The sequence below is a fragment of the Dermacentor albipictus genome, unplaced genomic scaffold (assembly GCF_038994185.2).
Source record: "Dermacentor albipictus isolate Rhodes 1998 colony unplaced genomic scaffold, USDA_Dalb.pri_finalv2 scaffold_15, whole genome shotgun sequence".
Taxonomy (NCBI): Eukaryota; Metazoa; Arthropoda; class Arachnida; order Ixodida; family Ixodidae; genus Dermacentor; species Dermacentor albipictus.
In genome coordinates, this window is record NW_027225569.1 from 11,951,835 (window position 1) to 11,978,113 (window position 26,279).

General features: G+C 51.7%; 1 long non-coding RNA gene across 1 annotated transcript; it reads left to right on the forward strand.

Annotated features, from left to right (window-relative positions):
• The first annotated feature begins 16,017 nt into the window (after positions 1–16,017).
• LOC139051866 (uncharacterized) lies at positions 16,018–25,934 on the forward strand. The gene is made up of 3 exons (XR_011509589.1): positions 16,018–16,100; positions 17,498–17,606; positions 25,852–25,934. It is a non-coding gene; the product is annotated as an uncharacterized lncRNA (long non-coding RNA).
• Positions 25,935–26,279: the final 345 nt, after the last annotated feature.

The window sequence follows — 26,279 nt, forward strand, 5'->3', positions numbered from 1 at the left end:
TATTTATTATATTTCTGTGTTATTCTGTGTATTTCTATGTCATTATATTTCTGTGTGGTTTGTGCAAAAAAACATGACAGGAATAAAAAACTAGTTGAGAGCTTGTGCCCATGTCGTGCAATTTTCCTTGCCTGTGTGCTCATGCAATAAATTTATTTTCTACAAAGCACTACGTTGCTTACTTTTGTGTGCATCTTCCATCTTGGACACCAATATATTGTGTATTTCCCAGTGTGGAAAATCACTACTGAAAATTCTGACATCAGCATACTAGCTGATGCATATGAACAAATACTCAAATATCTTCCTGCAGTACATCCCCGATAAGTGTAAATATGGTACCCTACAGAACTGCCCTCGTGAATGTGAAAAAGTACTTCCATAGTTCCCTGCAGGAGGTCCTTGATGAAGGTAAACATATACTCCCATAGCTTCCTGCAAGAACTCTTCGATGGACGTAAACGTATGCTCCCATAGTTCCCTGCAGAAGCTCCGCGATGGAGGTAAACGTATGCTCCCATAATTCCCTGCAAAAGCTCCGCGATGGAGGTAAACATATACTCCCATAGTGCCCCGCAAGAGCTCCGTGAGGGAGGTAAATATATGCTCCCATAGTTCCCCGCAAAAGCTCCGCGATGGAGGTAAACATATGCTCCCATAGTACCCCGCAAGATCTCCGCGATGGAGGTAAACATATGCTCCCATAGTTCCCCGCAAAAGCTCCGCGATGGAGGTAAACATATACTCCCATAGCTTCCTGCAAGAGCTCCGCGATGGAGGTAAAAATATGCTCCCATAGTTCCCTGCAAAAGCTCCGCTATGAAGGTAAACATATGCTCCCATAGTTCCCCGCAAAAGCTCCGCGATGGAGGTAAACATATGCTCCCATAGTTCCCTGCAAAAGCTCCGCTATGAAGGTAAACATATGCTCCCATAATTCCCTGCAAAAGCTCCGCGATGGAGGTAAACATATACTCCCATAGTGCCCCGCAAGAGCTCCGCGATGGAGGTAAACATATGCTCCCATAATTCCCTGCAAAAGCTCCGCGATGGAGGTAAACATATACTCCCATAGTGCCCCGCAAGAGCTCCGCGATGGAGGTAAACATATGCTCCCATAGTTCCCCGTAAAAGCTCCGCGATGGAAGTAAACATATACTCCCATAAGTACCTTCAGTACCTCCGTTCAGCAGCGGAGTAAATCTTTTACTCCGCCTACCCGGTGTAAATTTACCTCCCATCAGGGAATGCGCTAGAGGACAAGTCATTTACTCCCATCTCGGCTAATTTTTGCTTACAGTGTAGCATTGCAAGTGTGGAAAGAATCCTGAGAGAAGCAGAGAGGTTGAACATGTGTGCGGACGTGAAAGCAGCCCAGCGTGACACGGCGACATCAGATAATATGCATCACAAGCAGTGCAATGTGCTTACAAAGCAACTAGTCTGCGCGCGTTGTCTTCGTCTACAGAGGAAACTTCGACTGAGCATTAAGGCTCCGAGTGCAACGCTCAAGCGATATCAGAAACTACGCAATGTGAAGAAGAGGCTGCTTAGGGCGGCTGCTGCGCATCAAAAGCAAAAGAAGGAAATTTTGGCTCTGAAGAAAAGGCTTTCGGAAATGCCCGATAACAGAATCGAGGAAGCGTTGGCCGAACTTCCGCCTTTGCAGCGACTTGCATTTATGACATCGTTTAAACAGTTGAAAGCAAAGTCTCCGTGTGGCGCGCGGTACAATGCGGACTGGCTTCTGAATTGTTTAATGCTGAGGATAGCGAGCCCTCGAGCATATAAGCTTCTGTCTGACATGAAGATGCTGCCCTTGCCCTCCCCGAGCCGTCTCACACAAATACTGAAAGGAATACCATGCTTCAATCCTCTCTGTATGCAAGCTATTGGAAAACATCTGGGCAACAGAGCAGATGGGAAGAAATTCGGCACACTGATTTTGGATGAAATTAAGTTACGCCAGGCGTACGATTTCAACAAGTCAACCTTCAAACTTGATGGTTTTGTGGACTACGGCGGTATTTCAAATGAAGGAACTGACCAACTTGCAGATCATGCGCTCGTGCTGATGTTCGTACCACTTCTGGAGAGCTGGGTGCAACGTATTGCCACCTTTGCCACGAAAGGTGCTGCGCCTGGCAAGATTTTAGCAGAGCTGGTGTTGCAAGCAGTAATGCAATTGCATAAACATGGTGCTATGGTGATCGCCGTAGTCAGTGACGGGGCTGGGAACAATCGCTCGATGTGGCAGCAGATGGGAATCAGCGGCAGCGTAACCTCACCTTCTCACAAGATTCCACATCCACGCCTGCCTCAGAGCGCGTACCTTTATTTCCTGTGTGATGTGCCACATGCACTGAAGTGTGTAGGCAACCATTTGCTCAAGCACAAATATGGACAGGTGAGCTAGCGTAGTTTATTTCATATATAACCTGTGCTGATTGGCGTCGATAACTCGCTCACAGAGCAGGTGCAAGCAGCCAGAAAGAGGTCAAAATTGCTTTGAGCAAAAGTAGCTCAACATTACTTTTTTGTGCACAAATTAAATGAAAAGTGTCACTGTGTTTGTTGTTTGTTTTGTTCGTCAAAAAGAAAATGAATTAAGCTTTGACATAAATATGTTCATAGTATTTAACTTCGTCCTTGTCACTGCTCACAGATCACTTCCAACTCATTTGCACGTCCCATAATATCCGCGGACGACTATAAAAAATACATGTGTCAATTAAATTTATTAGGCGAAGCGTTGACGGGGGTGGATCAATTCACCACAGCGTTGTCTCAAGCGACTGCTGGGCGTGATGCGTTAATGTCCCTACGTCTGCACAGGCGCTCGCCGTCTTTAAATACACATCTTAAGAATAAGCAGCAAAAAACAAAGCCCCCGCTGAAGGGAGCACCGTGGCGCTTTTATAGGGAAAAAGTTGGTTGAAAAGCGGAATCGCAGTGCACGACCTCTCATTTGCGGTGTAGTTGCAGCTTCTAAAGACTAGCTAGACATGTCATTCAAAGGTCCTTGGCATAAAATATTGTTAGGGCAGCCAAAACACAGTCGTCAAAGAGCAAACGGCACAGGCCAGTTGGGGAAAACGACCCACCGCAGAGATGACATCGCAGGAGTAGACGATGCGCGCTGCGTGAGAGATGTGTCACTGCAGCGCCGATAGTGCACAGACACCGTGAAGTCCCCGTTACTTACGCGCGGCAGGTTTGTCACAAAACTCAGACTGCGTATCTAAACTACATTTACCGACGGATAAGCGTTTACAGGCCTGTTGGTGCAAACGACGCGTCGTAGCAGGAGCAGACGACGCGCGGCGCATGACGAAAGACGCGATGCAGCGCCGGTAGTTTCAGTGACACCCGTTTCGGCCACGTCGGCCATTGGGCTCGCATAGGGAGCTGCGAAACTAAAGTATGTCTAAGAACGTTGCTACGGTAGGCGTAAGTGGTTGGAGGCTGTCCGCAACTCGCGATGGTTCGCGAGCGCGGGAGGCGCGGACATCACCTCGCCGGCCGCCCTGGACGCGGTCCTCGCGAAGTTTTACACTGTTATCGATCGCGAGCGCGACAAGCAACTCCGGCCGGCGCTCGAGAGAAGGGGCGCGGGTGGTAAATCTTGGTGGACGCCCGAGCTGGACGGCCGACGCAGGGCGGTTAACGCGATGCGGCGCCATTTTCAGCGGTGTCGCTGCGACGAGCTGCGGGGCCTTTTTCGCAGCGAGTATAGCCGGGCACTGGCGGAGTACCGCAGAGACGTGGCGCGCGTTAAGGAGGAGGCAGACAGGGAGGTCTGCAACCAGTGCAGCCGGCGGTCGCTTTTTCAAGCCCCCTTCCGTTTGGCTTTCGGGGCCACCCGGTCGCATGTCATGCTGCCTCCGCTGACGCGGCAGGATGGCGGCCGGACGGCGAGCGTCCTCGAGTCAGCGTCGCTGCTGCTTCGCCATCTTTTCGCGCGCGATAGGCCCGAGACGAACGCGCCAGCGCACGCCGAGATCCGTGCGGCGGTTGGCCGGCCGTACGCCACGGCGGAGAGGAAGAGGCCGTTTTCGCTGGGCGAAATTCAGGCGGTGCTAAGTAGAATGCCGCGCGGCTCCGCTCCTAGTCCGGACGGCCTCACGACCGAGGTAGTCAGTGAATTATTTGCCGCACACCCGAGATTTGCGTGTAGGCTAATGAACGCGGCACTGCGGTTGGGGTACTTCCCCAGGACTTGGAGGAAGGGCAGATTGGTCTTTATCCAAAAGCCCGGCAAGCCGGTGGAATCGCCGAGCTCGTACCGGCCGATCTGCATGACCTCCATCCTGGGGAAGGTGCTCGAGAGGCTGTTGCAGGGCCAGCTGTATTATTTCGCCTCCTCGCGCGGTCACACGCATCCCCACCAGTACGGTTTCACCCACGGCAGGTGCGCGGTGATGGCGCTGCACGCGCTGTGAGATTACATCAAGCGCCACAAAGCCGAATACACGCCTGTGGTGCTCATATCACTGGACTTCCGGGGCGCGTTTGACAGCGTATGGCACCCCCTGGTCATTAAGTATTTTAGGGACCGCGGCTGCCCGGCCAACCTGGTCGGCCTGCTCGGTTCATTTCTTGAGGGCCGCACTGTCGAGTACGCGTCGCACGCCGGTTCAGTCTCGGTGGAGACGTCGATCGGCAGTCCACAGGGGTCGCCCATCTCCCCGCTCCTGTGGAACGTGGTGGTGGACGGGCTGCTTCGGCTGCCGATGCCGGCCGGGTGCGGGTGCAGGCGTACGCCGACGACACGATAGTACTCGTGCCGGGTAAGAACCGGGCGCGAGTTATGGAGGCAGCGTCGGAGGCGATGCGTCGCATCGAGGCGTGGACGGCCGAATGTAAACTCGCCCTCAACAACGATAAAACCTTCTGCGTCCTCTTCTCCTTCGGAAAGGGGGGCATGGAGAAGAGCCACCCGACCATCCGGTTGAAGGGCAGTGCGAGGGGGCTTCCGTTTCGCTCGTCTGTCAGGCTCCTGGGAGTGGTGATTGACAGGCGCCTGTCTTTCTTCGAGCACGCCGAGCACCTGCAGCAGAAGGCAGAGACGATTGCCATCAAGTCTCTGTCGTTCATGCGGATGCACACGACCGTGGACTCCACATTGCGGCGTCGCCTGTACCGACAGGTACTCCTGCCGGTGGTGGCATACGCGTCCCCCATATGGTGGTCGCCGTCACCTGACTGTCGGCTCAAGGCCCGCATGATCACGGTGCAGAGCACCATGCTGCTGGCGATCACGGGCGCGTATCGCACGACACGGACGGCCGCGCTGCAGGTGCTCGCGAACCAGCCGCCGATCGGGCTGGAGCTCGATAGGCTCAACGCGGAGTTTGACCTGTTCCGCATGCGACGAACGGTCACGTTCGGCGCACACACCTTCGCGCCGGACGAGACGCAGTATCCGCATGATGCCTGGGGCGCCCACCCATCGGAGGCGCGCGGGTTTCCCTTCGCGCGGCTTGACGTCACGGCGGCTCGCGCGTGGTCGTCCGTGCCAGGCACGCACGTGTACACCGACGGCTCCCACACGTCGAGGTCCGCGGGCGCGGCGGTGGTGGTGTTGAAGCCGCGGGGCTCGATGGTCGCGGTGCGCAAATATCGCCTCACGGTCGCCTCGAGCGCCTATTGCGCCGAGGTGGTAGCGCTTTACCGAGGCTTTGAATTACCTCGACACACACGCGTGGGAGCCTCCGGCGCATATTTGCGTGGACAACGTGTCGCTGCTCGCCGCGCTGTGCCACGTGGTCACCAGGGACGCGCGCATCGCGAGCATTCAGAGCGCGCTGTACCGTCTACAAAGACGGTACAAAGACGGCCTTGTCTTTGTTCCACGTGCCCGCCCACCGCGGCATCCTTGGAAACGAGCTTGCGGACATGGCGGCGGGCTCTGCGGCGATCTCAGGGGTGGACCGACGGTCGCAGCGGTCCTTCCAGGTCGTGAGGGCCGCGTTCTCGGCCGCAGTGCGAGCGCGCTGGGCCGTGGAGTGGCGCGGGGAGCACTCCGACACCGAGTTGTACAAGCGGGTGCCGGATATCACGCACACACCGCGGGACTTCCCGCCGCCTCGGCGGTTGGCGTGTCTGATTACCGCCCACGGACGATTTCCTTACTATTTCCACCGCTTCCGCATATCGCAGGACATGCACTGCCCCTGCGGGGCCACCTGCCGGGACGCGCAGCATTTTTTCGCGAGCTGCGCGTTAACGGCCTCTATTGTGGAGCGGATTCGGGCGTCCGGGAGTGCTCTCACGCCGGGAGATTACCCGCGCCTCCTCAGAGACCGGACGGCGTGCTCGCTGCTCGGGGACATGGTCGGTATAATTAGTGATCGCATGCCCGACCAGGGCGGGGTCGGGATGGCGCCGGACGCTTGGTAAGCCGCGCGGCGCGCCGGGGCGGAACACCGCACGTCGTACGAGGCGGCTCGCGGACGCCTGTGCGACCTTCGTGACAGATCGCCCTTTTAACGCGATAGCGTTAAGGAGTTCGTGTCGCAGAAAAGCCGGTGTCGTCGGCGTCGGGTGTCGGCGTCGGCGGCGTTGACCGTGAGCGATAAATCACGGCAGGCTCTTCATAAATAAAAAGCAACTTCCAAGATTGGCCCGGTGGGAATCGAACCCAGGTCTCCGGAGTGTGAGACAGAGACGCTACCACTCAGCCACGAGTTCGATGCTTCCAAGCGGTGCAAACGCGCCTCTAGTGAATGCGGTGTTGCCTTCGAAACCAGCCGTGGAAAGTTATACTGCGGTGTATATCGGTAATTATGAACATGTAACGTACAGAAGTCACAATTACACGAGTTGCGAAGTGCGTTTCCGCTGCATTTCTTTTGCGCTTTCCGCACACGCAGAGCCACCTTGCGGCAAACACAGAAGACCCCCTCCTCTCAATGTACGGCGCTGCCCCGACAGGAGGCGCGCCGCGCGCGCATTGGGACCGCTGCCAGGCGCGTCGCGGGACTCCCTCTCCCCTGACGACGCTTCGCCGTGCTTCCGGTTTAGATTACTATCTCTCTGCCCGTGCCGATCACGACGTTTGGCGTGATCGTTCGCGTAGATCGTTTTCCCTCCGAGACACCGAGTTCTTTGGTTCGTTTCGTTCGCTCAGGCGCACGTTTCGTTGTCGCGCCGAACGCTGCGTTGCTCGACGTTCACCGCGTGATAGGTGGGCGCTAAGTCCGATGCGGGGCGCATCGTAAGTGATTGCTGTGCGTAGCGCATTGTCTTATACCCCTTGGCGGGTCGACGGGAACGCTGTCGCGTCCCACTCTTGAAGGCGAAGCTTAAGCGTCCTCCAATTTTTGCTATTCGTTTTTAGCCGTCTTCGGGTTGTTTCGCGCGCGTGCGAGTGGCCGTCTGCCGGGGCACCGGTCGTGACACTGTCCTCTGCACGAGCCGGCCCCTGGCCGAGTAGGGCGGGGCTTTGGCCCCTGCCAGCTCAGCCGAGACAACAAGCGGCGGTCCTTGTGCCGGGGAGGGCGCGGCGTGCACGGCGGCCTTTTTGCGAGACTTTATTTCTGTTGCCCTCTAGTGAGCCACATACGGTGAACTAGACGTGGCAATGCTTTTGAAGCCTTAGTCCGGTCACACACTCTAAGAAAACACCATACAAGAATTCTTTTTGGAACCCGTCCTCGCGTTTACCTCTGCCACTTCAAACAAGAAAAATATCCAGCACTGAAGTTTCTGCTGTGTTTGTTGGCCTGAGCTTGCAATGGCGCTATTCAATTATCATGTGGCGGTAGTACCGCCCCAGGAAACTTTACTTCTGTTGGTCTCTAGTTAGCCAAATACGGCGAACTGGATGCGGCAGCACTTTCCCCACCTCAGTCCGGTCACACACTCTAATAAAACGTGTGGGGATTTGGGGAATTCGACGCGCCATTGCGCGGGCGCATTTCACCCATGTCTGTAATCCAAGCCACGTCGCCCTTGCTCCGAACCGGTTTTTAGCGGTGGCGCTCCACTCGCGATGGTTCGCAGTAAGGGCGGAGCTAGTGACGTCACGCAGCGGCCCCTGGTGGCTACTGCCGTGACGGTACCGGCTCTCTTTCTCCTTCGGACAGCACCCGGTACGTACGATGCTCTCTCTCATCCGCCGACCCCTCTGTGGCTAGGATTGAGCTCACGCACGGTGCCTTTGCCCGTGCGGGGAGCGCGTACCTCGTGTTGTTTCCTATGCCGACGCTAAGCCGAAGAACGGGTGCCTAGTGCTCGCGCGAGGTCGTACCACGCCGAGCCGCACTCATCGGAGGCCCAAGCCGAAGGAGATTGCCCGAGCTCTCGCGAGTTGGCCCATTGGTTATCGCGAGAGCAAGTAGCATAGCCGCCGGGACTTTTCCTAGCGGCGCGTCCCAGCTTGAGCCTGTGCTCTCGCAGCGACGTGCTACAGGCGCCCCTAGCTGTATTTTTCGCCCTTGGTGCGGGACCCCTTTGGTTCCCCGCCGTCCCGAGACCGGGCGTTTGTGCAGTGTTGGGTGCCGTTGGAGACAATAACCGGTTTCCTTCATTTTAGGGCAATTCTGTGTTTTTGCGTGCGTCGCTCGGTAGCCCCTTGTGGCCTGAGCTCGCGCGCAGCGGCGCTAGAGGCTGACAGCTGACGCGGCCCTGTGGCTCGCTAAGCTCGAACCCGCGGTGGTCGGTACTCCTGTGAGACCCGAAGACACCACAAACGCCATACAAAAATTCTTTTTGGAACCCGTCCTCGCGTTTACCTTTGCCCCTTGAAACAAGAATAATATTCAGGACTGAAGTTTCCGCTTTGTTTGTTGGGCAGAGCTTGCCCTGGCGCTATCTAGTTATCATGTGGCGGGTGTACCGCCCCGGCCGACTGCTTCCCCGCTTATTCCCGAAAGCAAAACAAAAATAAATGTGGGGGAAAAAACCTGTACCTGCAAAAATGCATACCAGGTTTAAAGCTAATTGAAAATAAATGAATAGGGGTTTTTAATGAATACCCAAAGCGCATGTTTTTGTGAAGAAAAGCCAATTGGAAAAATAAAAGTGTACGGATAGGTAACGCGTTGGTGTCCTAAAGCGTCTCAGCGAGCTCAGAAGCCCTCGCGCCGGGATTTTTAATGATGATGAAAGAAGAGGCAGAGAGGGGGTGGCATGGGCATGCCGTAAACGAAAAAGGAAAAGATCCCCCCTGGCCCCGACAAAATGAAATAAAATGTTCAAATGGGAAATAAAGAGAAAAAGAGGGAAGGAAAGTACAGTCAAGATGGGAGAACACAGGCATGGAATGAAGAGAAAGAGGCAAAAGAAAAAGGAAAAGAGAACGGAACGGAACACAGACGTGGCTGGCAGTACAGATCGCAAGTGTCCTGACCAGTCGCGCTCGGTGCCACGGGGCGTCACTCCTGTGCCACAGCATCCACAGTCTTACATAGGGTCAAAATCTGCTGAAGGACATGGTTGTTGCGCGACCCGCCCGGAAAGGACCCGACAATCAGACGCGAGCGAATAGAGAATGAAAGGAAATAGAATTGAAAAGACAATAAAAGCGCAAAAAGAAAATTGGAAAAGAAAGGGCACGTTGCACACTAAGCCTGTGTGACAGCAAGCGCTGCTTGTTTAACAACAGCGCAACATGACGGGCAGCCTCTGGCAACAGGCCGCTACGGGCAACAGCCTCCGGATGCTCGAACTACCGGAACGCCGCTGATATCGGCTGATGGCAGTGGTCACAGGCTCCGCTTAATGACTGTCCATGGTCCCGCATCCTGGAGGCTCAGCAAAACGAACACTCGGTTTAGCGCACACACTGAAAGATGAAGAAAAATAAAGAAAACAAAAGAAAGGAAAGCAAGAAAGAAAAGCTAACTACACACACTACGCTCACTGAGCATTCTTGTGGGGCCGTCTCGGCCAGGCGCACAGTCCAAAATGAAAAACCGAAGAGTGCGCTCGACCGCTCCGCCAGAGCCCTTACCGAGTTTCGACGCGAGAACGCGAAGCTATAAGACACCAAGTCGACGAAATGCTGCGCGACGACATCATCCAGCCGTCGAAAAGCCCGTGGGCGTCTCCAGTGGTTTTAGTGAAGAAAAAAAATTACCGACGATTACGTTACTTCCTAATGCGAATTTGAGCGCAGCAAATAAGCTGTTTCACCTTTTCGATAGATTGAGGCAAAGAAATCGAGCAACACATGTATGCGCTATCACAGAATTTTTTTTTTATTTTTCACACGTATTCCTTTAACAAAGACTCCATTAACAGTTCTTGACAGTCATGAAGGAAGCTTTGTGGTCGGAGAAATAGACTGATATATGTTCGACTTGGTACACCAATGCTTGATTCTCAAAGACGAGATCTATACAAGTGCCTCGCGAGGTTGTCACAGCCGTGGGACGCGTTACGAGCGAGAGGAACGGGATGTTCTCCCGCATAAGTGTTAGGAAATTGCTGTTTGTCTTTATGTCAACATTAAAGTCCCCCACTACTAACATCGGTGTGGATCGATGGACGGTTAATGCGAGTTGCAGGAAGTGCACGACGTCTTTCGTGAGTGCGGTAGCGGACTCACGAAAGCGGTATCAGTCGGTCGCTGCTAGCGCTGGGGGGATGAAAGGGGGGCGGAGCTGGTTACGAGGCCGACGACAACGCGAAACCCAGGAACGGACGCCAAAGAGCCATTTGTGTAGCCAGCCCTCCTCCACAGTCTCTCCTCCTCCCTTCCATCATCCTCCCTCACCCGGATAGCCGACAGCGCGCATGCGCGGCGGCGGAGCAGCGGCGCATGCGCGGCGGCGGAGGCGAGCTGGTTACGAGGCCGACGACAACGCCGACAACGCCGACGCCGACGACGCCGACGACGACGCCGACGACGACGCGAAACCCAGGAACGGACGCCAAAGAGCTGCGCTCTAAAACTACACACACAGCACGCGCAAAGTGTTCTTGTGGTGTCATCTCGTCCACGCTCAGTGTCCGGCAAGGCACACCACCGGCGCGGCGAAGTCCGCGATGTCATCGACGATCCGCTTCAGCAGCCGTCGCCACGTACACGCAGCCCCGGACGCCGCACTCGTCGCACGACCGGCAACTTCTCGACGGGCTGACCGTATTTACCGAGCTCTGAGCTCACGTGAGTCCCACCGCCACGATCGATCATACGTCGCTTTGTGTGCGCCTCGAATCGCGAGGAGCGGTACGCAGCGATTGGGCCGTCGAGCGCCCAACAGAGCGGGAAAATCCCCGTGAACGCGCTCTCTCAGAGGCGTCCGGTGCGCCCCATCGCCAGCAACGGCGCAGCAGAAACCAACCCGCGAACAGGGAGGGCGGTGTAGGCGTCTGGCTGGCCGGCGGAATCGGGCTCCTGCTTTTCGCTGCCAAAACAAGGTATTTCGCATTCGGCACTTCTAAATTTTAGCCGGGGTTGTTTTTAAACGTGTAGGGACTCTATTCGGCACAAAAAACCGGGCGGGGAAGGGTTTTATTTTCGATTTCTGGTTGATTCCCTGCTCGGCCGGCCACCGGGCACAAGCAGCCAGGGCTCATCCCCTTTGAGCCTGAGCCCGGCCATGCCGAGCTTGCGCAGGGGCAAGACCGCGTCGCCGCCCCGCTCCCCCCCCCCCCCCCCGCGGCCCCCGGCCGCCGGGGGGTCGCCCCGCTCGCGGGGCTCTGATTTTTCGGAGGACGGCGACGCGGTTCTTGCGCGTTTCAGTGAGCTGGTTGAATAGCTCCCAGCCGCCGAGGACGAGGTCCGGCTACCGGCGGGTGGTGGCGAGGAGGAGGAGGCCGTCTCGGAGGGCACGGCCGTGGCGGCGGCGGTTCCCGGCGACCCCGGTTCTGGGACGCGGGGTCGGCTGCGCGAGATCATCGACGAGGCCGTCGCGTTCTGCAACCTCCCGGCCAACCGCGTGCCCGTGGAGGCGCGCACCTTCTTCCTGACGCGGCTCTTTGAGATGGCCGGCCTCTGCGCCGAATGGAAAACGGAGCTGAAAGCGGAGACGGCCACGGAGCGCGGCGCGGCCAGCTGATCGAGGCGCGTCGCAAGGCCGCCGAGTTGCAGTGGCGCCTGGCGGTCCTCGAGGCCGGCCTGGGCGATCCTGCGGCTATGACGACTGGCCCGGGGCCCGCCGGTCGCGGTGCTGCCGCGCCTGCGGGTGCGGCGGCCGCGCCCTTGGGCGCTGGCGGCCCGGTGGGCGTGCCCGCGGGCCGCAGGGATTACGCGGCCGCGTTGCGGGCGGGCCTTGTGCCCTCTGCCAGCGCGGCCCGCGCCGGACCCGGTGGTGCTGTGGCGGCGGGCGCCGAGGTGGCGGGGCCCGGCGCGCAGCACAAGCACGTTGCGTTCCTGACACCCGTGGCGACGACCCAAACGCCGGTTCGCGACGTGCTACGTCTCCTCAAGGCCAACGTGGACCCGACGGACAAGGACATTCGGGACGTCACCTTGCGTCATACGAGGTATGGGTTGACCGTGTTTACCGACAATGGGCCATCGATCACGAACCTAGAAAAGGCGATAGGCGGCAATGCGGTCACGCGTGCGGCCATCATCATGCGTGTCGCGGAAAGGAGAAAACCCCATGTGAAATTCTCGGGAGTCGACCCTGATGTCGGCCCCGATGAGTTTCTAAAGTTACTAAACAAACGCAACAAGGGGCTCGAATTAGATCTTGAACAGTGCAAGGTCCGTGTGGCGTTTCGCGAAAGGGCGGGCACGCGCGCGTACGTGGCTGAGGTGGACCCGGAGGGCTTCCGAAAGCTCATGTCGCGACCGCGCCTCTCGGTCGGCTGGACTTCGGTGCGCGCGCGAGAAGACTTACACGTCCCGACGTGCACCTACTGCGCGGCTTACGGCCACGGGTGCATGACGTGCCCGCACCAGGCGGACCCGGCCATGGCCGGCGCGCAAATGGTAGGCGGTCAACATCGATCATAAATGAGCGTGTTTGTGTGAAGACGTCATCGGACGTAGTCGGGCAGGTGTTCACTAATAACCCGTACGATTTGAATCAAAATCGCTCTATTACGACTGGAGCGCAAAAGCACAGGCAGGTGTAGTCTCGTCAAAGAGCTCTGCGGTTCGAGAGAGGCGGCCAACGGTCTAGTAAGGCTGCATTCCCCCAAGTAATGATCGAAGGACGAGCACTCTGTGCCACATGGGCACAGAGAGTCGTGAGCGAGGCCAAAACGGTGGAAATAAAAGGGGAAGCGGCCGTGCCCCGTTAGCAGGGTAGCCAAAGCCCGCGGAGGGGGAAAAAATTACCGACGATTACGTTACTTCCTAATGCGAAATTTGAGCGCAGCAAATAAGCTGTTTCACTTTTTCGATAGATTGAGGCAAAGAAATCGAGCAACACATGTATGCGCTATCACAGATTTTTTTTTTATTTTTCACACGTATTCCTTTAACAAAGACTCCATTAACAGTTCTTGACAGTCATGAAGGAAGCTTTGTGGTCGGAGAAATAGACTGATATATGTTCGACTTGGTACACCAATGCTTGATTCTCAAAGACGAGATCTATACAAGTGCCTCGCGAGGTTGTCACAGCCGTGGGACGCGTTACGAGCGAGAGGAACGGGATGTTCTCCCGCATAAGTGTTAGGAAATTGCTGTTTGTCTTTATGTCAACATTAAAGTCCCCCACTACTAACATTGGTGTGGATCGATGGACGGTTAATGCGAGTTGCAGGAAGTGCACGACGTCTTTCGTGAGTGCGGTAGCGGACTCACGAAAGCGGTATCAGTCGGTCGCTGCTAGCGCTGGGGGGATGAAAGGGGGGCGGAGCTGGTTATGAGGCCGACGACAACGCGAAACCCAGGAACGGACGCCAAAGAGCCATTTGTGTAGCCAGCCCTCCTCCACAGTCTCTCCTCCTCCCTTCCATCATCCTCCCTCGCCCGGAGAGCCGACAGCGCGCATGCGCGGCGGCGGAGCAGCGGCGCATGCGCGGCGGCGGAGCGCGGCGGCGGAGGCGAGCTGGTTACGAGGCCGACGCCGTCGACGACGACGCCGACGACGACGACGACGACGACGACGCGAAACCCAGGAACGGACGCCAAAGAGCTGCGCTCTAAAAAGGACGGCGTCTCCTCTAGGCGCGGCACCCAGCGAAATAGCGCCGTGTCCGCGTGGTTCTCGCGCCATAACCGTGCCCAACGCTCTCGCTGGACCGCCCTGAACGCATTTCGGATCGATCTAAAAGGTATGGGCGCACTGCGATCCAGCCCGTACCTAGCGGTCCGCGACGCTAGGAAGTCGGCGAGTTCGTTGCCAAAAACCCCGCAATGCCCGGGCACCTGATATAGTCGCACCTCGGACAAGCTGGCAACCTCCCCGAGCGCAGTCTGAATACGGACAATGCGGGGGACGGCCGAGCCGGGCGTCGCAACCGCTTGCAGCAGAGAAAGGCAGTCGGTATACAGAGATACCGCGCCCGTCTGCCGGTGGCCGCACAAGTAATTCAAGGCCTCCGCGAAGGCGATCACCTCGGCGCAATAGGCGCTCGTGGCGGCGCACACACGAAATCGGCCCACCGCTCCGATCCGCTCCCGCGGGCCGAGGACGACGAAGGCGGCGCCCGATGAGTGCGGCGTGTAGGAGCCGTCGGTGAAAACATGAAGGCCCGCGGCACGCGACCTGCTGCGCGCCTCCGGCGCCGACAGTTGCGCAAACGAAAACGCGCGCATCGCGGCCGGGTCTACTCCCCAAGGGTCGGCGGGGTAGAGGATGTCGCGCGGGGAGAACGCGAGGTCGCCGAACTCGACCGCCTCGCGCAGGGCAAAGAGCTTAAATTCCGCCGCGGTCCTGTCCAGCTCAAGCGACAGTGGCGGCACCTTCATTAAAACCTGAAGGGAGGCCGTTCGCGTCGTCCGATACGCGCCCGACAACGCCAGCAGGATCGTGCGCTGCATGGTTGTGACGCGGGCGCTGAGTCTGCAGTCAGGCTTGGCAGACCACCACACTGCCGACGCGTACGTGAGGGCCGGCAGCATCACCTGATGGTAAAGGTGTGTTAATGCCGCCGGCTGCAGGGTACCCTGCATCTGCAGGAACGTCAGCGCCCGGCAGGCCAGATGTTCGGCCTTCTCCTTGAGGCTGTCAGCGTGTTGAAAAAAGTGGAGGCGCCTGTCAAAAGTCACGCCTAAGACCTTGAGGGCCTCCACGAATTTCAGGCCCCTGCCCGAGGTGCCCAGGCGGATGGTAGGGTGGACGCGTTCCATACCGCCATGCCCATGGGAAAACAGGACACAGTAAGACTTATCCATGTTTAGGGAGACCTTGACGCTCGCAGCCCATGCCACCACTCGCCGAAGAGCCTCCGAGCCCGCCGCGCCGAGCCCGTCACGCGTCTTAGCCGAAATGACGAGAATTGTGTCGTCGGCGTACGCCTGTGCGGTCACTCCGGCGGGCATGGGAAGCTCAAGGAGCCCATGGACGATGACGTTCCACAAAAGTGGAGACAGTGGTGAACCCTGAGGGCTGCCCAGCGATGGCCTGGCCTCGACCGCGCCCGCGTGGGAGGTGAACTCCACACGGCGGTCCTCGAGGAAAGAGCGAAGGAGATGGTATAAGTTGGTCGGTAGCCCACGGTCCCGAAAGAATTGAAGTACGAGGGGGTGCCACACTGTAAAAAATTTTCGTAATTTTACGGTCAAACCTGCCGTAAAAGTTACGTAGACCGTTCAGTTTCATGAAAAACGGCGGAATTCTACGTAAAAAAACGGACGTGAGCTCTGTTTTTGAAATACGGAAAACCGTCCGTAATTTCATGTGGAGGGCAACTGAGCATTTTAAGAGCGAAAAATCACCACGCAACGAATATAAAGAAAAGACACGGCCCACGTTTACCAGCTGTTACATAATATCACCATAGGTAACGCTGCTTGAACATTATTAATAGGCGAATCGTAAATACGCACACACAAACGGAAGAGGTTTCAGTGGTGGCGCTGCTTACCACCCTTCATCGCTTCTACACGACGGGTTGCATTTCTCCGCCGCAACAGTACAGAGTGGACAGTGGCTGGAAATGGCGGTGTGTGGTGGAGGTAGACCTGTTGCATTTGGGATTTCACTGAGAGAATAAGAAGGAATCGACGATGGACTGCTACGCAAGTAAGTGATTTAAGTGTCCTTTTTGTTGTTGGTGCACGTCGCGCGTGCGAAATGCACCGCGATGGCCGCTGACGGGCTCAACTGTGTTGTGTGAGCATGCCCTGTCAATGCCCTGTAACGACATTCCCGCTTGGCCGTAAGGATTGATAAAGCCGCGGCATTGCGAGTCTGTGATAAATGGTGTAGCGTTTGTTGTGCTGATTTCATATCGAGTACATTGAGACGCGTAGGCAACATCAGCGACGATGTCGTCTGTAGCGGTTCGTTATCGGCTGTATGTGGCAGCTGGTTTACTGACGTTGGCATTCCAGTTTTGCAATGTGTTGTGATGTGTTCTTGGCATTCCAAAATAAAGTGAAGTTACTGTTCCACTTAGCAATCTCTCACGGCGCGTTGTAACACTATGTTAGCCGTATTCGGCGACGCATTGCATCACAGCGAAATTCTATTTTTCCTTAAGCTTAGGACGCAGTGTGCTTGGCGTGCATAATCGCTGTGTTCATAAGACTGCTTCTGGAATTGAAAGTCTGCTTGTGCATGAAGACCTCATGGAGCATGTTGCATGCGATGCCCCTACATCACAGTGAATGGACGGTGTAGCGTGCTTGCTGCCGTAACCTCGTGCGGTCTGCAGTGTTAGGTAACACTGGTGTAACACGGTGCCTTGGAACACTTTGGAATCGAGCCCGAGCAATCGTGCGCGATCGCACTTGAAAGTGTCCGCGTGATACCCATTAAGGGTCGCTGGAGAAGAAATTGATTATTTTGCTAGCTGGTAATCGGCATCAGATGTTTCGCGAATTTTTGTTTTTGTTTTGTTTTTACTTCAGACAGCTACCAGGCTGACTATCAACGTTCTGACGCAATACGTCAGCATTTAACGTAATCTGGGAGTGGATTGCCACGTAAATTTTGCCCATCTGCGGCCGTAATTGTAAAGCAAGTACATGTGATAAGTAATTTTTAACGTAACCTTGACACAGAATAGCGGTGCCCAAAAGTGTGTAATGGACATCCAAAGTTACAAATGTTCCAAACTGGTATAAAAAAATCAAATGATTTGTCAACACTGATGTTAAAGGCTGGTTCTAATACTGACTGTCTCTAATTGCGTAGACTAATTTTCAGCAAATAGGCATCAATACAATAATTATTCTAAAATACATGTTGTGAGTTATGTAGAGCAATATGTCTGCTGTTTTGCCGAATAGAAGGTGCTTCATGAAGTCTTTTCTTTAAATGAGTTGAACGATACAATTAAAGACACCAAGCGATACCACAGCAATCGGTAATTCGGTGACAAGCTTATGTACAAGAGTATTTGTATATGAAAATGTTTTTGCTTTACTGTGAACGACCGCTCTGAAAATACCTGATATTATTTGCTTCAATTGCAGCTATTGCACCAGTGAAGGATGTCTGTGTGCCGGTTTGGGCACAATTTCTCAGCCAGCGGGCCTGAGAAAGTGTGCCACAGCAGTCTGTGTAGTGGTGCTCTTTGTTCTGGTAAGCTGTGCCATTCTATTGTATGTCTGTCTTGCATATGCAGTCTTATTAGACAGTGATTGCAAATGTTGGTGGAATGACGAGGCCTATGCAAATAGAGTAATTTTTGCAGGTGCATTCAAAGGATAATTGATGATTTGTTTTCCTGTGGCAACAAATTGGTTCAGTATGAGCACGTCAACTTGAAAGGGATATTGTTTCATACCTGACTTGGTTGCACATATAAGTGGTGTTTAAAAAACACTTATAGTGCCAGAGTTCAAGACTTGAGGCAACAGATAAAACACGCACCAATAAAATAACTGTTTGTCTAGTGTTGGCTTAATGAGTATGCAACAACACTGCACACTGATCGTTAGCACTGTCATGGCTCCTTGGTAACTAAGATTAGCCACGAATAAGCTCACTGTGAGCTAGTGTTGAGCTAACTATAAGAGGTGAGTATGCGATGATGTAATTAAGTGCAACATTGGAAGGCAACGTAACAATGTAAAATTATAGCCTGAGCTCGCAGCTACGTTGCGTGGTCAGGCGACCAAAAGATACGAATATTTAAAAGGGAACGAACAGTGCTACTGCCAGTACGAAGTGACAGCGTTGTACACAGCAACGCATTCCCTTTGTCCTGTCTGTAGCCCTGTTCGGTTCCCTTCTAAACATGCACCAACAAGCAGCCCGATTCAGAATGCTCCGGCAGGTTGATCTGAATACTTCAATTTGCCAAGCAGGTTAAGTGATGTCACGCTAGCATAGTGGGAGCTATTCTGAAAGTCATGTCTGCTATGAAAATGTGTCATGAAGATACTTCACTGCTAAAAATTTGGTGTACAACTGCACAAAGCGGCATCAATAGCTATGTTGCTCCCCCATGTTGTGTCAAGGGTCTATGCATGTTTTGTAAGATAATCCTTGAGTCGTCGGCCGGTTTGTCCTACATGATTGCGGCTGCAGGACAGTGGCATATTGTAAACAGCACCAACCGTAGTACCTATGAACTCCAGCACATACTTTTTGATGTAAACTTCATGTGTTGCCCTGGTTCGGTTAGCATTTTGTACGTGCCCAGATTGCTTGGCACTGAAAATAAAAAGGTAGTTTCAACTCTCTGAGTAATTTGCTTGAATTGATGGTTGCCTTTGTTTACAAATTGCATAACAGTCATAGGCCTTGGCTTTCTCGAAGTTGTCTGACCTGAGACGTCAGCTACATTCAACTCCATTAAATGCTTCTTGGCAATGCATGCTAAAAGGCAGTGCGAACGCACTGTTGAAAGCAAACGTACTTGGTTATGGAGGCTCCCCTCCACGTCGGGGTGGTAGGAAGTGTTAAATGTGCTCTCCGGTGTTCCTGCAGCAACAACATGCTTCAGTGTTCAGGTGCGCCAATAGAAAAGGTAGAAACACTTTTGAGTGCAGGGAATAGCTCCAGCTCTATGCTCACCACAGAAAATCTTCAGGCCCAGATAGCGGAGCTTGCCTTTCAGTAGTAGTTTTGCTTACTTGAACATGCGTGGCACTTTGTAGGAAACATTAAAAAGTTGCTCAACCACTTTAATTGCGACTTTTCACTGCCGAGAACACTGTCAGCTAGTCGTAAAACACTAGCTGCTGTAAGAACCAGCGTAGTAAAGGTATTCTGCTTCATTGGAAACTTTCTACCCTGTATGACGTGAAGTAAGCCTACTAAATGGGTTGAGTGATTTGTTTTCTGTCTTCTCTACAGTGCTAGATGACCTCATGGAAGGGGGAAAACTACATTTCAATGGATGAAGTGCCAACAGAGACAGCACAGTCAGAAAGAACAAAGACGGGACGAGGTGCTACATGCAACTGTTTATTGAGGTCAAAAGCACTGAATATATAGCCATGGGGAGAGGGGGAAGAAAAAAAAAAGAAGCACTGATTATGTGAGTGCGCATGTGCAAAAATATGGAAGAGGCATATGAAGGAAATCATAAGATTAACCAAAATCTAAAACTTATCTAAAAACATGCGTTCATTTCTGTAAATAGTCGGAGATGGGGTGCCGACACAGGCGTCCCCTCTTTTCTTAGTCTGGTTGGCCTCCAAAAGTTCACATGCCACAGTGTCTTTGCTTTTAAACATGATTGTTGTATCAGGAAGCCTTGCTTCACGTGCTTGCTTATTCTCATTCTCACATGCCTTGCAATGAAGCAGCAAGTTTGAGCCATAACCATTTTTGAGTGAAAGCTTGTGCTCCTGCAGGCGTTCATTAATACATTGGCCAGTTTGTCCGGTTTACTCCTTCCCACACTTCAGCGGTATGCAGTATACAACCCCTTCTCCGTACTTCACAAAAGGGTTTGTGTGTTTACTAGAACACTCTACTTTCTTAGTCATCATATCCAATCAGACGGCACAAAGTAGCAAGTTTTTGGGGCTCGGAAGAAACCACAGGAATTTTGTATTTCACGATGACGTGTAATATTATGCGCTGCTTTGTGAAAATACGATATCACCACTGGTTTAGCTTTCTTTTCCAATGTTTGACCTTCTTCACTGCTTCAGTTTCTTTCTTTATGCACCTTCTTCAACAACGCCTCCGAAACTTTGCTCAAAACCAAACAAGGAAAGCCAGCTTTCTTCAACTTCAAAATCTGTTCGTCAAAGGTTTTGTGTGCCTTATGACAGCACAATTCTTTAAGGGTAAATTCAAGGCACATAGTGGCAATCGCACGTTTAACAGTCTTGGAGTGCATAGACTTATACTGCAACAATTAATTGCAGGGCAGGTATACCGACCTCGTGCCCGCAAGGAATTTCTGCCGTATCCAGTGGTGATACCGTATTCTCACGAAGTGGCGCGTAATCTTAAACACGTCGCCGCTAAATATGAAATTCCTGTAGTTTTTGCTGTGCCCCGAAAGCTTGCTACTTCGTGCCGCCTGATTGGATCTCATGACTCTAAAAGTAGAGTGTTCTGTTTAACATACAAATCCTTTTGTGAAGTGTGAAGAAGCGGTCGTATACCGTGGAAGTGTGGGAAAGAGTATATCAGACAAACTGGCTGATGTATCAGCGAACACCTGTGGGAGCACAAGCTTTCGCTGAAAAATAGTTATTGCTCAAACTTGCCACTTCATTGCAAGGCCTGCAGGAATGAGAATAAGCAAGTATGTGAAGCAAGGCTTCAGGATACAACGATCGTGCTTAAAAGAAAATACACTGTGGCACGTGAACTGTTGGAGGCCAACCAGATTAAGAATAGAGGGGATGCCTGTGTCAGCATGCCTGTGTCTGAATATTTACGCAAGTGAATGCATGTTTTCAGATAAGTTTTAGATTTTGGCTAATCTTATGATTCCCTTCATCTTCTGTGTTCTCGCGCGTGTGCCTTCACACAAGCAATGCTTCTGTTTTTTTCTTCCCCTTCTCCCCACGGCTACATATTCAGCTGCTTTTGACCTCAATAAACAGTTACAAGTAGCGCCTTGTCCTGTCTTTGTTCTTTTTTATTGTGTTGTCTCTGTTGGCCCTTCATCTTCTGAAAGTTCTGCACCAAGTAGCCCCACAACGTGTTCTACTGGAAAACTACCACTAGACAGTGATCTTCCATTTCTTGACCGTTTTCTTTGGTGACTGTCATGTGCGCTGCATCTATGCCCCATCTTTTAAGGAGGGAATTCTGCCTTTCGCATCAGCGCACTGTTCGGCTGTGAAGCTCTGTCACAGAAGCACGAAATAGCATCCTCAACAAGTCGAGGAGAACTTCTATACCCAGGTCTAACATTGGCCTACAGTTGTGTGACCACTGTTAGATCACATTCAGAAGGTCAGCCATAGTCTCAAAAAGACTGTTGGGAGAGCTAGAACATTTATTTGTCACGTCAAGCAATCTGGGTTCAAAAAGGTGAATCAGACCAGGCCTTGACGCAAAGTGTAGCAAGAGACACATGCAGCAGTTCAAGTGTGTGGTTGTTTACAACATCCCGCTGTCCTGCAGCTGCAACTAGGCAGGACAAATAGGCCTAATATTTATTTGTGTGTGCGTGCGTGCGTGTGTGTGTGTGTGTGTGTCTGTGTGTGTGTGCAATTAACCAAAAGTCTTAGCCTGCGCTCGTGTTGTTTGGCCTTCTACAGTCTTTTCGTGTTGTCCCCAAGTAATCAGTTGGTGTCACATTCTTATAGAATTTGCAGTTATGAGATTCAAGCTTTGGAACATGATCAGAAGCTACCAAATGAATGACATAATCCGTCTACATGTGTTCGTGTAGATAAATGTGTCTGTGCAGTAGGAGTAGGGCATCATATGTGCTTGTTTAGCACTTATGCACTTTTGTTTCCAGTGCTTGTGACACAGTGATTCAAACTATGTCTGTAAAAACAGTGCTGCACGTTGCAAGGAAATGTTACAACACTTGTAGGTGAAGCTCGGTGTTGTGAGAGGTTATAGAAACTTGCTTTCAACTTGCTTTTTGCAAGTTTCTAGAGCATTTTTTAAAGATGCTCATTTAACTCCCGCGTGCATCGTGTTCATGACTCGCTATGAAACTGTCAACAAGTATGTCCTTTATGCCATCCGTTTCTAAAGATTACATGAATATAATTAACCCTTTGAGGGTCGATCTTTTTCACCATATTCGACCGCCCAGGTTCGATTTTTTTTATTGCAGATTCCAATTCTTAGAAACTTATTTCGAAAAAAATTGACCGTAATTTTTCTAGGGTGTCCGTAAAGCGAGAAATAATTATTTTGTGTTGGTACATATGTACTCTGTATTCATGAATAACAATAATAAAAAAGGAAATAAACCTATAAGAGTAAAAAATTTGATACATTGTTATAGTTCAAAGCTTTGAAAATGTGCATACGAGAATACCTTGCAAGACTCAAATGTTCCTGCTCTTACACTAATATGTACTATTATGAGCAATATGAAAAGGAACACAGGAACGCATCGAAAACACCCTCAGACCCAGCTGTATGGGTTATACGCAGCGGCCACCATCGGAAACAAAGTGGAAAGGGGGATGCTGTTCTAACAGCTGTTCGCACTCCCGCCATGTGTCTGCAAAGTGCGGAATTTCGCATCGCCAGAACACTGTTCAATATTGCGTCACTGGTAACCTTTTGCGTTGAATCGTTACAAAAGATAGCACTGTTCCAGACTTCGATATTGATTTATGGTAAATCTTCTAAACCGGGAAAATATGGTCTTTAAGGGTGCGTTCCAAGTTAGTTTATTGGCACTTGCCGAATATTAAAAAGATATTGAAGCAAATGAAATAAGGCAATAGCATTATCGCAGCTTATCCTCGTCCTTTGTTTTGTTCGTTGGTGGCCTAATAATGCGTCATGCCACCATCGACTTGAACGATGGCCTCCATTCTTTGAGGCAAAGACGCGTAGAGAGCCTCGATGAATGCGGTATCATGCTGAAGGCGCTTCCACTCATGTTCTATTGCTTCCCATAGTTGGTCGGAGTTCACCAATTGTAGTGAGCTCTTCGAAAGGTTCACTTTCATATGGCCCCTAACGTGCTCTATAATGTTCATGTCGGCACCCTTCGCGCACCACTGAAGTTGCATTACACCTCGCTCTTCCAAAAGGCGCGCCACGTCCTTCGATGTGTGAATGGGAGACAAGTCCTGCTGGAAAAAAATAACACCCATCTGGGTGCGACCTGTTCAACACATAAGGGATCATCTGATGCTCGAGCAGAGTGCAATACGCAGCACTGGTGAACCTCCCATCAATTCTCGCCAGTGGGCCTAGGCCTGCGTGGGAAATCGCCCCCCAGATGTTCACAGACACACGTCCACTAGCGGCCACCTCCTGGATATTCTGCGGACTAAAGCGTGTGTTTGCGGTCCACCACACTCTCTTTCGTTGGTCCCAGCGGCTCGAGAACATGGACTCATCAGAAAAAACTACACACTTCTACCCACTCTCGCTCCAGCTGCGGTGTTCAGTAGCGAACCTCAGGCGAGCCGCTTTGTTGGTTGCGGTGAGCAGAGGTTCCTGTGCGGCGATGCGACTTCGCAGTCCTGCTTCTCTAAGCCTTCACCGTACCATGCTGTCGCTCAAGTTGTTCAAGCCAAGAGCGCCTCGAACGTCCTTTGCACTTTGAAATGGTTTGTCGCTGACGGCAGCCACGATGCAAAGGTCTTGGTCGTTCGTTGTCGATCGAGGTCGTGTGCGGTTCGGCGCATCATTTATGCGTCCTTCGTCTCGGTAAGCCTGGATAATCCGGTTGACCGTTTTCAATGGGCGGCTTGTCACGAGAGCAATATTGCGCTGTGTATAACCTCTTTTAGACATTTCTATTATGTCTTCCCGTTCTTTAAAAGGCACTCGAGGCATCTTGAGGTTACAAATTCAGAGTTGACTGCTCTGCGTGGGCCACTGCAGTGTGGGACGTGAATTTTTCTGAACGAACTTCATGCAACAAAGTCGCGCGAGAGGCAGTTTGTCAATGTTCTTTTTAAAAATTTTTTCTGTATTCTATTCCTCTGTCGTCATTGGTTCGAGCGTCGCCGCTGTTCGAGGTGCCACTGACAACTGGGTGCGTCTATTCAAATAAAGAATCGGTTTGAAATACAGGGCAAACTTTTTCTCAGAGCACTATCAAGCGGTTGCACGAAGAAAAAAAGAGAATGAAAGAAAAGAAAGTGAATCTGTGTAAGTCACTGGCGACGATCTCACCGTCTTATCGGCTGTTGGACGATCTATGACGTAAGCTGCTCCTTTGTAGAAGTACCAGCATGGTGGGAGTGCCAACAGTTAGTGGAAGAGCGCTCTCCTTTCCCCCTTCATTTTTCACAGCGCCATCCGCGTATCGCTCCGAGTCTGTTTGCCACACGTTCCTGTGTTCCCTTTCATATTGCTTATAATAGTACATCCATAGCATAATCGAACTGTTTAGGTGCACGCACTCAAGAAAACTGTGCGGTTGTGTGCCCATCAAAAAAGCAAAACGTGTACAAACTTCCGCTAATCTTCATCTTATCGCCAGCCAGATGCAATTAGTTTTTTGCGAATCTCAAAAAAAAAAAAAGAAAAGGAGCAACAGAAGCGCATGCACGGCAGCATCCTTCCTATGCGCACCCCTGCGAGCACTAAATGAGCGAGAAACAAGCAGTAGCCTTTTGAGCGATTAGTAACGAGATAGCCATCAGTTTTGCAAGCGCAAGAAGCCAAAACCGCCCACGAAAACAAAACCCAAACCGCCACCCGCCCGCGTGCACGCCAATGTGCAAGCGGTAGTACATAGACGCGCAGGAGCAAACTAGCGCTAAAACAAACCATGCAACGAAAACTGAGAGAGTGAGGCGTGCAAGAGAAATTCCCTTTATTTCCACACAGTGGCAGCACATGACAGAAAAGAAAAGGTTAGGAAATTGTCGCGCTTTTTAAACTTAAGACAGCGCCGTAAATATACGGCATCGACCATTTTTGTACTTCGCGGTGCGGTATATTTACGTCATTGACCCTAGAAGGGTTAAGGAGTCATGCTCCTTGAAACAATTTCCCGTAACAACATTGCAAAATACCAGCTGAGGGTCTCGCATCTCTTACATATGCTGTTTTGCACATCATACTTTAATAAAACTGCATTTAGTAGCTGCACAGCACAGGCCCCATTTTGTTTTATCACACTTCTTTGTCTTTTCTCCCCCTGCCCCAGGTCTTATTTCAACAACTGCTATCTGCAGGCTGTCATAAAATTGCTTCAACATTGTTGACAGATTCCAATATTTTTTTCGAACCATTCTCTCATGTGAACCAAAGAAAATTAACTTGATTAGCCTGACATGAAGATGAATTCGAAATAATTTATTTATTGTACTTGCTTGGTAGCACTGAACTATTTCTTTAATCAATATAATGCTCACAATTCACCTTTGTATTGCTGGGTGCCGGTAGAGATATGGTTAGTTATTCACCAGAAATGATCCCGAATTTTCCACCTTCTTAGTGTAGGTTAGACACTCACTTGTTGCACTTCACAAAGAGCAACTTGTGGTTGCTAGGAAATAAAAGTTTACTGAGAATTTTCATGCATCCGATTTGATTCTGTGTACTAGCATGTTTGTATTAGCATGTATTTCATAGAGTTGAGGCTCCATAAATGTACATTCTGTCATTCAATGTCTGTGACATGGTTAAGGACGTTGACCATATCTAATTAGAACTTCCTATGTTCTGGGGCACTTGTTTGCAACCTAAATTATGTGGTTTGGTGCTGTCAGTGTAAGCCTAATGTCGTTTTTTGTTCTCCCAGGAAGGACGCAAGCATTGCTGAGGAGCCATTTGACCTGCCGCCACACTAATATTGTATTTGGTAAGGTCTATTACAGATCTTATTTCGTGTAGTACGTGCTATAATTGTGTACAATGTGTTCAAAACTTCAGTAAGTGGGCTGTTCGACAACAGGTGTTTACAAATTAATAATTATAAAAGATGTTCAAGGTCATTAGTGATACAATTGCTGCTCACTGCTGAATTTTTTTCCAAATTAGATGATGAGCCATCCAGCAAGTGCGGCTCTCCTGGCTAATTATAGAAACTTTCAAATACGGTTAATTTTTATCACAAGTGTACAGCAGTCAGGGACAACTGTTCACAGCGACAATTTCATAATATTTACTTACATGCAAAAGTGAGTCAAAGGTCAGGTGTACTTATGAAGTTTTATGAAACAAGTTCAT